Here is a 13,625-nt window from a genome sequence, read left to right as displayed (position 1 = left end):
CTGATCTAAGGGTATGCTGATGTGAGAAGAGAAGGGGAAAGATGGGAAAGAGATGACAAGATATGGTGACTGCCTAGATGTGTGGAATGAGCCTAAGATACCGACAGTGTTGGGAGCTAGGTGAATGGGGGGGGTGTTCTTGACAGGAAGACAGGCTTGGGGGGTGGGGTGGATGAGTTCCACTTTGCACCTGCTGACTTGCTGAGTTGCCTAGAAGGCGTCCAGTTTGAAATACCCAATAGGCACTTGGTGATCTGGGACCAGAGTTGGAAGACAAATGAGGGTAGGACACAGATCTGGGAGTAATCTGAACAGAAATAATGAAACCCATGGGAGCTGGTGGAGTCATCAGGGAGAGAGTATGGAGGGAAGAGAAGAGGGCCCAGGACAGAGTCTTGGAGGACATCTACAGGCAGGAGGCAGGATCAGCAGGAGGATCAGCTGAGAGCCACACCATGGCAACCCGGAGGGGAGGGGAGAGTGATCAACAATGTCAAAGACTCCAGAGAGGTCAAAAATGGCAAGAAGGGAGGACAGGCTGCCAGATTTGGCATGGGTCATTGAAAAGAACAGTCTCAGGTGAGTAAGGAGTCATGTGTAATTAGGAGGCTGTGAACCTGAGGAAACGGAAGGATGCCCTCAATGGAAAAAGGGGCTTGGGGAGGGGCACAATCTCTACTCCTTCCCTCTCCCCCCAAATGAAAAAGTGTGTAAGGATTTACTCACCAGCCACTGCCCCAGAGCAGATGGGAGGCTGGGACGTGGGAATGCCGAGGTGTGCAGAGGGAGAAGGGGGAGGTCATTGTACCTGTGTAGAGGAGGATGTTGGGTTGGGTCACGCTCTGAAAGGTCCTTGTCTACCCCTCCCCTCACACACATACTATCACCAGGTGGGGGAGGGGTTGTATTGGAGACAAGGTGGCTTCATCTTCCTGTGCTCTGATTGGTTGGTCTCAAACCCCTTTGGAGTAAAGCCACAGTCCGCATTTTGGAGACCCCTGCCCTAGGCAACTGTGGAGAACTCTTGACTTTCAGAGGAAGGCGCTGATCCCAGAGTTCTCTTTATCAGGGAAATCACAGGTCCGTTTTCTTTTCCCATCCTACTGCTCAGGTTGGGTACAAGGAAGGATTCCTCGGGCCATAGATCAGGAAGGACTTGGAAGGTTATCCCATCCAACCCCCCATTTTTGATACTGTTGTGACTTTTTTTTTTTTGCTTTTTGGAGGGGGGGAGGCAGGGCAATTGGGGTTAAATGACTTGCCCAAGGTCATATGGCTAAGTAAGTGTTAAGTGTCTGAGATAAGATTTGAACTCAGGTCCTGACTCCAGGGCCGGTGATCCGTTCACTGAACCACCTAGCCACCCCCTGTTATGATGCTTTCTAAGGGATTTTATTCATACGACAGATTTTGTTGTTATAATCGACATCGAAGACTTGTGATTTCAGCAAAGGGTTTTAACACTCCGTGTTACATGATAAATGCGTGATAGTTTAATAAGAATAAATGTGGGGTCAAAGAATCTGAGAATCGGGAGGAGCTGCTGAAGTCATTTACTTCAACCCATAATCTGACTCGAGATACTCGCTGTGTGACCCTGGGCAAGGCCTTTAACTCCTGTTTACCTCAGTTTCCTCATCTGCAGAATGAGGGCAGTGACAGCACATCCCTCCCAGGGATACTGGGAGATCAGAGGAGATCATGATCGTCAAGTGCTAAGGCACAGTACCTGGCACACAGGAGATGCTATAGAAATGGCAGCTACTATTTGTTTTGTGGAGGGGGGAGGGTAGGGCGATTGGGGTTAAGTGACTTGCCCAAGGTCACACGGCTAGTTTTGTGTTAAGTGTCTGAGGCTGGATTTGAACTTAGGTCCTCCTGACTCCAGGGCCTGTGCTCTATTCACTAGCTGCCCCAATGTTAGCTACTATTACAACTTGACTAAGAAGCTCCACAGTCTTTCCAACAAGCGGCCATCCAACTTCTTGGAGACATCCAAGGAGGGGGAACCTACCACCTCCTCAGGAAGTCCATCCCACTTTGGGACAACTTTCATTGCTGCAGAAATTTCCCCAACGTCCCAGTTAGATGTGTCTCTATCTCACCCACCCTTGCTTTAGTTCTGCCTCCTGGGGTCAGGCAGAGTGAGTCTGCTCCTTCTTCTATGAGACAGTCCTCCAAATGCTTGAAGACAACCATCATCATTCCCCCCCCAAAATGAATCTTTTCTTATCCTTTAACAGTGTGTAACACATAGAATCTGTGACTCAGTTTCCCATCCCACACTAGGACTAACGTTGGGTATTCTGAGCAAGGTTACTACATCTCCCCTCTGGTTCTCGGGGAAACCTGAGGCATAGGAATGTCACTACTGCTTATGAGCCCCCATCCGTGTGTTCCTCTTCCCCTAATAACAACAGACCAGCCAACATCAATTAACTTTTACAAAGGGATAATTACTAAAAAGGTAAAGCAAGAACCAAAGAATAATAAGTAGAATTTTTAACTTAGAGCAGGCTCTCCCCTCCCTGGGGACAATGGACACAAACTGAAAAACATTTTTCTTTTCAATTAAGCATTTTGAAAAACTGACCTGTCCCTCCCACTGTCCCCCCCCAAAAAAAACAAAAATTAAAACCCTGAAAAATGAAGCCCTCAATGCGTATCTGCACAGTCTGGTGAAACAAAGGAACCATGTCTGAAACATGTACATCTCTGCATTTGGAGTTCATTACCCTTCTGTCAGGAAGTGAGTGCAATGGCTTGTTTTCATTCTTTTGAATTTACAGTTTGTCACTGCGCTGAGCAGAGTTCTAAAGTCTTCCAGAACTGTTTTTCTCTGTAATGTCATCACTGTAGAGACTGATGTCCTTGTTCAGCTGGCTTCACTCTGCATTAATTTATAGGGGCCTTTTCAGGTTTCCCTGAAACTGTCCATCAAATACCACAATAATTTGGGGGGAAGGGGGTGGGAAGGGGGGAGAGAGGAAGAGGGAGACAGAGAGACAGAGAGAGAGAGAGACAGAGAGAGAGACAGAGACAGAGAGAGAGAGATAGAGAGAGAGACAGAGAGAGAGAAATAGAGAGAGAGAGATGATGATGATGTTGATGATCTACCCTTTTGTAGTCCTCTCTGGGACTTAGTTGGCCTTATTTGCAAAATGAGAGGATTGGACTTTGTGACCTCTGGGGGTTCTCTCTAGCTATAGGTCCATGATCCTAATAATAATGACATATAGTGCTTAAAAATGTGCAAAACTAGATAAGAAAGCTAGGTTATGTAGTGGTTAGAGCATTGGACTTGGTGTCAGGAAACCTGGGTTTGAATCCTGCCTCTGACACATACTAGTTGTATGACCTTGGGAAAGTCATTTTATCTCTTTCAGCCTCTGTTTTCTCATCTGTAAAATGGCAATAATAACAGCATCTACCATACATACTCAGTTATGACTCACCAGCCAATTAAAAGACTTTTTCACTGGGAGACAGAGGAGTGGGGAGGAGGGCCCCATCATAATGCCTTTCCAGAAGCAGGTTTGTCAAGCCTCCATGTAGATCGTTAACTGGGCAGAGTGTACATGATCTAAGTAAGGACTGGGATCTCACTGGCCAGTCTCCCCCATTGCCTGTGCATGACCTGATCTCTGGTCCTCTCACTATTCTGGATGCCCAGATGCTCACTCATCTAAGTGTGCCCTAAGATGTGGTGCACGGAGCTAAGCCCCCCACTGTGATCCGGTCAGGGAAGGATACTGGGCAGTGCAATCTCTCAGTGCACCTGAGGTTAGCATTTGCTTTATTGGCCCACATTGTGATGACTGAGCTTGTGATCTGCTAACCACCCCCACCCCCAGCTCATTTTCATAGGAATAGTTGTTTAACCAGACTTCCCAGTCCTGTGAAGCTGACTTCTGGAACATGAGTATAGAATGTTATGTTTATCCTTCTTTAATGTGTTCCAGTTTGGGGAGATTTTTTAAAAAAGTGATTCTAACTGTTGTCCCCCTAAACTTCAGAACCTCTGCTAATCTTATCACTGAGACGATTCAGTTTGATATTTATTAAATACCTACTACGGTGTGTGTTAAGTACCCACTAGCATCAGGCAGTTATGCTAAGCCCTGAGGATACAAAGAAGAAAAACAAAGACAGTCCCTGCCCTGAAGGAGCTTACCATGTAAGGGGAAGCCACCACAGCAAAAGAACCTGGAAGGGGTCGGGTACCTGCACAGGGGTGTTCTTCGGAGTCCAAACCAAGCAGAGCTGCGGATGGAGAGTGCAAAGTACAGCTCCCAGCCTGCTACAGGAAGGCTTTAGGACAAGCTGAATGCTCCACGCTTCAGTCCTCCAATCAGACAAAGAGGAGGAGGGGAAGAGAATCGAGTCAGTGCTGAGCACCCAAAGCTGAGTCAAATAGCCGAAGAAGAGATTGTAAGTGATCCACTCCACCTGTGTGGAGTCCTAACCCAGCAGAACCAAGGGGGAGTTCCCCAAACTCTGCAGTGTAGCAAACCAGGATAGGGACGTGATGGAGACTTCCAGATCCTCTTTGAGAAGATTCTTCAGAAAGGTCCTTATAGCTTCAACTTTAAACTCTAAAGTTAAATTCCTAAGTCCTTTCCCCCATTGGGTTCTTTCTTCTCTCCCTCTACTATCAGCCTGCCCTACACCTTGGTTGAATTTAAATGTCCCTGCCTGGCAATGGAGTCAGAGGACCCAGGTTCAAATCCCACTTTTGACACCTACTCCCTGTGTAGCCTTGGCAAAGTCACTTGACTCTCCTTGGGTTTTAGTATCCTTGTCTGAAAAATGAGAAAGTGGGTCTGGACGCCCTCTGAGTTCCCTCCTAGTTCTGTGGTGCTGGGACTGGGGTATATGCTGCTTTGGGTAATTTTGTTACAAGAGATGGTTCTCTGGCTCAATCAGGAAAACCTGAATCCAAATCTTACTGCTAACACCACCTGTGTACCTGCAAAGATCACTGAACCTCTCTGGGACTTAGTTGGCCTTATTTGCAAAATGAGAGGATTGGACTTTGTGACCTCTGGGGGTTCTCTCTAGCTATAGGTCCATGATCCTAATAATAATGACATATAGTGCTTAAAAATGTGCAAAACTAGATAAGAAAGCTAGGTTATGTAGTGGTTAGAGCATTGGACTTGGTGTCAAGAAACCTGGGTTTGAATCCTGCCTCTGACACATACTAGTTGTATGACCTTGGGAAAGTCATTTTATCTCTTTCAGCCTCTGTTTTCTCATCTGTAAAATGGCAATAATAACAGCATCTACCTCAAAGTATTTTGTAAAGACCAATTGGGACAATATATGTTAAATGATTTGCAGACCTTAAAAATGCTACATAAATTTCAGCTATTATTCTTTAAACTATTTATTTATTTTTAGTTTTTGACATTCACTTTTATAAGAGTTTGAGTTTAAAATTTTCTCTCCCTCCTTCCTCTCCCCTTCCCCAAGATGGTGTGCAATCTAATCTAGGTCATACACATACAACTATATTAAACATATATCCACATTAGTCATGTTGTAGAGAAGAATTAGAACTGGAGGGAAAAATCATAAGAAAGAAAAAAACAACCAAAAAAAGGGGAAATGGTATACTTCAATCTGCATTCAGACTCTAGTTCTTTCTCTGGATGTAGATAGCATTTTCCATCATGAATCTTTTGGAAGTAAGTTGGTCATCATATAATGTTGTTACTGTGTACAATATTTTCCTGGTTCTGCTCACTTCACTCAGCATCAGTTCATTCAATTGAGGTTTTTCTGAAATCTGCCTGCTCTTATGGGACAGTAGTATTCCATTCCATTCCTTTACATTCCATTCCATTCCTTATTTCTTAAGGGACAGTAGTATTCCATTACATTCATATGCAACAACTTGTTCAGCCATTTCCCAATTGATGGGCATCTCCTCAATGTACAATTCTTGGCCACCACAAAAAGAGCTGCTATAAGTATTTTTGTACATGTGGGTCCTTTTCCCATTTTTATGATCTCTTTGGGATACAGCCCTAGAAATGGTATTGCTGGCAGTTTTATACCCCCTTTGGGGATAGTTCCAAATTGCCCTCCAGAATGGTTGGATCAGTTCATAACTCTACCAACAATGTAGTGGTATTCCAGTTTTCCCATATCTTCACCATTTATCATTTTCCTGCTTTGTCACATTACCCAATCAATTTCAACTATTATTACTGCATAGATTAACTCATTTGAACCTCATGACAACAGTGCAAGGTAGGTATAATAAACCACTATGATTCAGATGAGGAAACTGAAACTCAGGGAGGTGAAATTTCTTGCTTCTATGGATTGTACTGTTTGTAAGTGTTCAGCTCAGGATTAGATTTCCTGGCTCAAAGACCAGCCCTCTGCTCATATGCATCACAACATATCTCAGTCAGAAGTCTTGGTGTGGGGGTCACCAGGTACCACTCAGCTTACCACCACTGCATGTCATCTCACAGAGTGGCTCCTGTAGTCAGTCAATAAACATTAAGTGCCTACTATGTATGGCACATAGGTTCATACCATCACTCCTCAGAAATTAGGAAACCATTTTTATTGAATTGCTATAGCTTCCCTCACCTCCACCCCCATAGAAGAGCCTTACCACTCTTCCAGTCCAGCTGTCTGCTCCTTCTTTGTGACACATATCCCTCCTCCCAGCCTACAGGCCAAGATCCCCCTCTGCCCTGGAAGACCTGGAAAGTAGAGAAGTGGTCACCCTGCCAACACTTTGTGCTCCTGTGGCTGCAGCTTGGCATTGCAGAGACCCCCACAGCACACAGCCCCTGGAGGATCACTGAAATGTTCCCTTGCTCCCCTTTGTTCCTTGGAGTCAAGTTCTTTGCACTTGCTTTTGCTTTGACTGACCCTTGTAGCTAATGGCTAGCACACATTCCTTTCTTCCATTCCTGCTTGCTGGGCTTCTGGGTAGATTAGTCTATCCAGGACTGTCTCCCCCCACCCCCCAATAGTGGGATGCAATTTGCTCAGCTGCTCTTGGGGGGGAGGGGTACGGTGTGCACATACAGTGGCAGAAGCAGGCAAAGATTCGGAGCCTGAAGGGAGCTTAGAGAGTCTTCTTGTCATTTGGGTCAAACTCCAATAGAAGTGAATCCTTGTGGGCTGCTTATTGACTTAGAAAACCACAAATCAGCATTATCTGTGTTGTTTGTTTTGTTAAACATTTCCCAATTACATTTTACGCTGGTGCTGGCTCAGGAGTCTGGTCTCATTTTTGATGGAAGTCTAAAGAGGTGAATGACTTGCCCAAGGTCACAGAGGTAGAACTGTAGTTTGCAATAATTCAGTCATTTTTTCAATGGCGTTTGATTCTTCCTGAACCCATTTATTGTGTTTGTTTGTTTGAGGGGGGAAGGCGAGGCAATGGGGGTTAAGTGTCTTGCCAAAGGTCACACAGCTAGTAAGTATGAGCAAGTGGCTGAGGCTGGATCTGAACTCAGGTCCCTCTAACTCTAGAGGCGGTGCTCTATTCACTGAGCCAGACAGCTGCCCCCGTTTGGTGTTTCCTTAGCAAAGCTACTGGAATAATTTGCCATTTCCTTCTCGAGCTCATTTCACAGATGAGGAACTGAGGCAAACAGGGTTAAGTGACTTACCCAGGGTCACACAGCTAGTAAGTGACTGAAGCCAGAGATGAATCTTCCTGACTCCAGGTCTGGCCCTCTATCCACTGCGCCACCTAGTGGCCCAATAATAATGGCTAGCATTTATTGGAGCTTTAAGGCTGGCAAAGAATTTCACAAATATCATCTTGTCTGAGATACTCTGGGCAGTAAGTGCTACTATTATTCCAATTTTACAAATGAGGGAACTGAGGCAAGATAGAGATGAAGTGACTTGCCCAGGGCCACACAACTAGTGTCTGAGTTCAGATTTGAACTCAGACCTTGTTGCTTCCAGGTCCAGATTCCACTGTGCCACTCGTGGCTGCCTCACCAAATATTAGTGTTACAGAGTTAGAAGGGCCTCAGAAGCTATCTCATCTACCCTGCCTCACTTGACAGATGATAAAACTGAGGCCCAAAGAGGCTGTGATTTGCTCAAGGTCACACAGTCACAAAGGTATTAAGCAATCACAAGCTGACTTATGAGTAGAAATCTAATGATCTAGTTAGATCTACTCACCTTGTGATCTCACTGATTTAGGAGTTTCCTCCACTAGAACAGGCAGCAACCCATCCAAACCCAGTCCTCTTCAGTCCTTGTCCATGTCCTCTCATCAATGCTCTACAGGCGCTCCACCAAGCCATCAGGAGGCATTCTTTGCTTTCCCCATGGCATCACAGGGGCACCAGTGGAGCCCTCTGGCTGTCTACCAACCCCCCTCATGCTCACCATGTGATTACTCCATCTTCTCTTTCCCATCATACAATGCTTCACTGATGTCTTCTTCTCCCTTTCTTCACAATTCCTTGTTATTTATATATTGCAGTCAATCAATAAACATTTATTAAGTGCCTACTATGTGGCAGGCACTGTATTAGGTGCTAGAGATACACAAAAAGGTGAAAGATAGTTGGCACCCACCTGGCAGATAAAAACGCAAGTGACCCCCAGTCCTGTGCCACCCTGGTCAGTTCTGGAAGGGACATGGAGCAGCTGTGGGAAAAGGGGCAGAGGATGCCAACATTCCCAGTGTTTGACTGTCTGTGAACATTAGTGTAACTGTTAGGGAAGATCTTTGTCCAGAGACCAGTGAATTGAGATGCAACCGGAGGAGCTGGATCGTATTCATATTAACTGGCCCATCTTCTTGCTGTAAATGAAGCCAGAAGACCTGCAGAAGTTGCCATTAAAAGGAAAGACTGTTCATAGGTTCTTCTCTAAGGGCTTAATAAAGAATTCAGGAGAGTTGTTTTCATCATTCTTGTTCTCTAACCTGGATGTACATGGGATGAATTTTGGTAGAAAAGGGGGCCACCTTCAATATGATTGTAACTTATACAACACCTGTTACAGATAATTAAATAAATTACTGAGCAGTGAACCTCAGAAGATCCCCAAACCAAGTCAACAAAGACCTTGATACTTGGTGACTTCGGTGTGAAGAGGGACATAGAAGAGGAAAAATGCATTGGAAAACATGGCTCGGTGACAAGAAATTTAAGATGTTGAGGTTTGTAGAGTAGTTTGAAGTCCCACACCTGCTGATCATGAATACTTCCCTTAAAAAGAGAATAAGAACCCAGTGGGTGTGGGGAACACTCAACAGCATCAGCACACATGGAACTGACTCTGTCTTGATGAACAAAATGAGACCCATTTCAAGATCGGCTGCTGTGTGTATTCCAACTGTCAGCACCAAGGTTAAAATGAACAACCAATGAGAAGAAAGAATTAAAATGAGGAGATGTTGGATGAAACTTCAGCAGCTTCATTCTCACCAAATGAGAAGAAAGAATTAAAATGAGGAGATGTTGGATGAAACTTCAGCAGCTTCCACCCAACCATGCAAACTCTTCAAGCAATCTATTGCCTCTGAAAAGTGGGAAACGGATAAAAAATAAAGACAACAGTCTCATTAGCAGTTTAACAGTTTAACTGATGTAAACAGGCACCACAATAAGGAGGTCAAAACAGCTCAGAAGCAGTCTGAATCTTCAAACACTTAAGGCTGGTGCAAAAAAAGTCATAGTAGCCAAGGACAAAACCAGGTTAGACTTTTGTAACCTGTTCATTTGCAAAATGTTCCAAAGAAAGATGTTGGAAGATTACCAGCAATATAATTTCACAAAACAGTCAAACAGGGGAGGGGAAATTAAACTCATAGAAATATTGGCACGAGACTCAATTAAATAAAATCAACCCAGGAGTATTTATTGAGTCTTCCAGCATGAGAATGGGGAACTAGATGGCTCAGTGGATAGAGCAGTGGGCCCAGAGTCAGGAAGATCTGAGTTCAAATTTGACTTCGGACATTTAATAGCTGTGTGACCCTGGGTAAGTCACTTAACTCTGTTTGCCTCAGTTTCTTCATCACAAAAATGAGCTGGAGAAGAAAATGTTAAACCACTCCAGTATCTCTGCCAAAAAATCCCCAAATGAGTTCAGTAAGAGTCAGACACAACTGGACAACAAATAACCTTTTTTTGGTACACATTTGTACATAGACTCAGAACTCCTTGAGAGCAGGGATTATCTTTTGCTTTTTGTATCCCAATGCTTATCACAGTGCCTGCCTCAGAATGAACTTAATAAAAATGTTTATTGACTGCTGACCTACTGACTGGACACCTCAGTACTTAACATGCTAGGTGAGGAAATGGAAATGTCAATTAAGAAGATGAATTGTAAAATTATCTAGTTCAACCCCAACCCGAATAGTCTGTAAAACATACCACATAGATTTCATCCATTCTTTGCTCAAAGACGTAAAGTGAAGGGGAACCCAGTGCCTTTGAAGCAGCCCATTCAAATTTTGGATAGATAGCTCTATTGGTTGGGATTACTATCTAATATCTCAAAGAGACTTACAATTAATATACCTGTCTCTTCATCCCCTGTGGGACCAAAATCTCAGAAAACTTGCCTGAATCTGGCCTCATCAGCAAGAAGTGTTTTCATTCTGGGAGAACTGTCCTTGTGGAATCCATCAGGGTCCTGCCAGATCTAATTGTAGGGTCAAGTTTCTGGGATTGGGGGAGGGTAGGAGAGAGGAAGAAGAGAAAGAGAGAGTGGCTGAACAGGTTGAAACTAGATCAGTATTGAGAAAACACTCATCAGTTTGAATTTTTTTTTTAAGCAATTGGGGTTAAGTAACTTGCTCAAGGTTACACGGTCAGTTATTTCTGGGTGTGGTGCTAAGTGTCTGAGCCTGGATTCGACCCCCCAGGTCATCCCGACACTGGGGCCGGTGCTCTTACTCACTGTGCTACCTGGCCACCCCTCAGTTTGAATTTCTATAGCAGAGTAAAGTTTACATAGAATTTCCCTCCAAAATATTAAACCTGCATTTATAGACAAGACAATTGAGTTTCAGAGAAGAGAAATGACTTGCCCAGGATTGCATGACTTCAAATTGCTAATGAATCAAGGAGTCAGCACTTGAATACACACTCCTAGTTCTAATGCTCTTTCTGACACAATTTTCAACAGTAAAGTCCTCTACTGGGGCCCTGAATTTCACTTATTTTAAATTTCCCCACTAGGTGGCATTGATAGCCACTATCCTGGTCCTATTCAATGAGAAGAATCTGGTGTTGGGTGTTTTATGCTCACCCTATACTAGTAGCTGGGGGAGGGAGACCAGGAAAGGCCCCATGCAGAAGGTGACATTTGAGCTGAGTTTTGAAGAAAACTAGGAATTCCAAGAGGTGGAGGCAAGGAAAGAGAGCATTCTGGGCAAAAAGAGAGTCTTTCCAAAGACAGGGAGATGAACGTTGTATGTGTAGAACATGAGTAGACTAGTATGATGAGTAAGTGTTAGACTAGAAAAAAAATGAGACAAAGTCATGGAGAGCTTTAAATGTCAAAATGAGGAGTTTATTTTTATCTAAGATGGAAGTAGGGAAGTAACATGGTCAGACCTGTGCTTTTAGAAAATTAGTTTGAAAGCATTTGATAAAGTGCAACACTCATTTCTATTAAAAAAAACACTTGAGGGGGTGGAATCAAGATGGTGGAGTAGAAACAAAGACTTCTGTGCAGGTCTGGCTCCCACCTCCCCCAATTCATGTAAAAAATGACTCTAGAAAAACTTTAGAGCTACAGAACCCACAAAATGATACAGAGAAGCTAACCTCCCGCTGAGGATAGCCTGGCAAGCTGGCAGCAAGAAGCTAGCACAGTGCTCTGGGAACCGACCCCAGCCCCAGTTGAGCTGGAGGTCTTAGCCCCAGGGCGGCCTGACCAGCCTCTGGCTGGAGGGACTTCAGATCCCCAGCAGCTGTGGTGGTTTCCAGAATTATCAACACATAGATGCCAAGGACAAAGTGAGAGGTCAGTGCAGTGTGGACTTTGGGATCCAGTAGTTCAGGAGTGCAGTTGGCCTTTGCCCCTGGGGGTGAGAAGCCACTGAGGCACTGCAGCCATGAAGCTGCTGCCATGTGGCAGCTTCAGCTCCTAGTCTGCAGATTGTAGGGGGACCAAGCAAACAGTCTGAGGGGTAATCATTCTTGCTTTAACCTACTTGGATCTGGATTGCTGTCTAGGGTGAAGGTCCTGGGGTGCATGACCAGCTTGCCAGAGAATGTGGAGGCTTCAGAGAGGCCACCCAACTAATAGCTCCAGCAGCTGCAAAAACCCCAGCGTTTGGGATAAAGCTCCAGTTTCTGGAAGCAGAGTCCTACTGTGGCAAAAAGCCCAAAAGTCAAGTAATGAGTGGCAACATGAGCAGGCAAAGGAAGCAAAGCAAACAGAGCAACCCAACTTTACACTCCTATTTTGGGAACAAAAAGGATCAAAGCATGGAACAGGAGGAAGACAGAGAAGTCAGAACTCCTGTACCAAAAGCTTCCAAGAAAAATATAAGCTGGTTACAGGCCATAGAGGAGTTTAAAAGGGATTTTGAAAATCAAATAAGATAAGTAGAGGAAAAACTGGGAAGAGAAATGAGAACAGTGCAAGAAAATTATGAAATGAGAGTCAACAGCCTGACAGAAGAAAATTACACCTTAAAAAATAGACTAACTCAGATGGCAAAAGAGGCTCAAAAAGCCAATGAGGAGAAGAATGCCTTAAAAAGCTGAATTTGCCAGATGGAAAAAGAATCTCAAAAGCTCACTGAAGAGAATCATTCCTTAAGAATTATATTGGAGCAAATGGAAGCTAGTGACTTTATGAAAAATTAATATGCTGTTAAACAGATCCAAACAAGTGAAAGAATAGAAGGCAATGTGAAATATCTCACTGGAAAAACCACTGACCTGGAAAATAGATCCAGGAGAGATAATTTAAAAATTATTGGACTACCTGAAAGCCATGACCAAAGTAAGAACCTAGAAAGCATCCTCCAGGAAGTTCTCAAAGAAAACTGTCCTGATGTTTTAGTGCCAGAGGGCAAAATAGAGGTTGAAAGAATCCACTGATCACCTCCTGAAAAAGATCCTCAAAAGAAAACTCCTAGGAATATTATAGCCAGGTTCCAGAATTCCCAGATTAAGGAGAGAATATTACAAGCAGACAGGAAGAAACAATTTAAATATTGCGAAAACACAATCAGAATAACCCAGGATCTGGCAGCTTCTACACTGAGGGATCGAAGGGCCTGGAATATGATATTCCGGAGGTCAAAGGAGCTGGTATTAAAACCAAGAATCACCTACCCAGAAAAACTGAGTATCATGTTTCAGGGGAAAATATGGTCATTCAGTGGAATAGAAGACTTTCAAGCATTCTTGATGGAAAAACCAGAGTTGAATAGAAAATTTGACATTCGGATACAAGAAGCAAGAGAAGCTTGAGAAGGTAAACAGGGAAAAGAAATCATAAGGAACTCATCAAAGTTGAACTACTTATATTCCTACATGGAAAAACAACAATTGTAACTTATGAAACTTTTCTCAGTATGAGAATAGTTGAAGGGAATAGAAATGCATATATGTGTGTATGTATATATATATATATATATATATATA

Source organism: Petaurus breviceps, unplaced genomic scaffold, assembly GCF_028583685.1.
Source record: "Petaurus breviceps papuanus isolate PSGF00001 unplaced genomic scaffold, PetGlider_PUasm1.0 186, whole genome shotgun sequence".
Taxonomy (NCBI): Eukaryota; Metazoa; Chordata; class Mammalia; order Diprotodontia; family Petauridae; genus Petaurus; species Petaurus breviceps.
The sequence above is the reverse complement of the archived record's forward strand: the minus strand, read 5'-3'. Positions refer to the sequence as shown.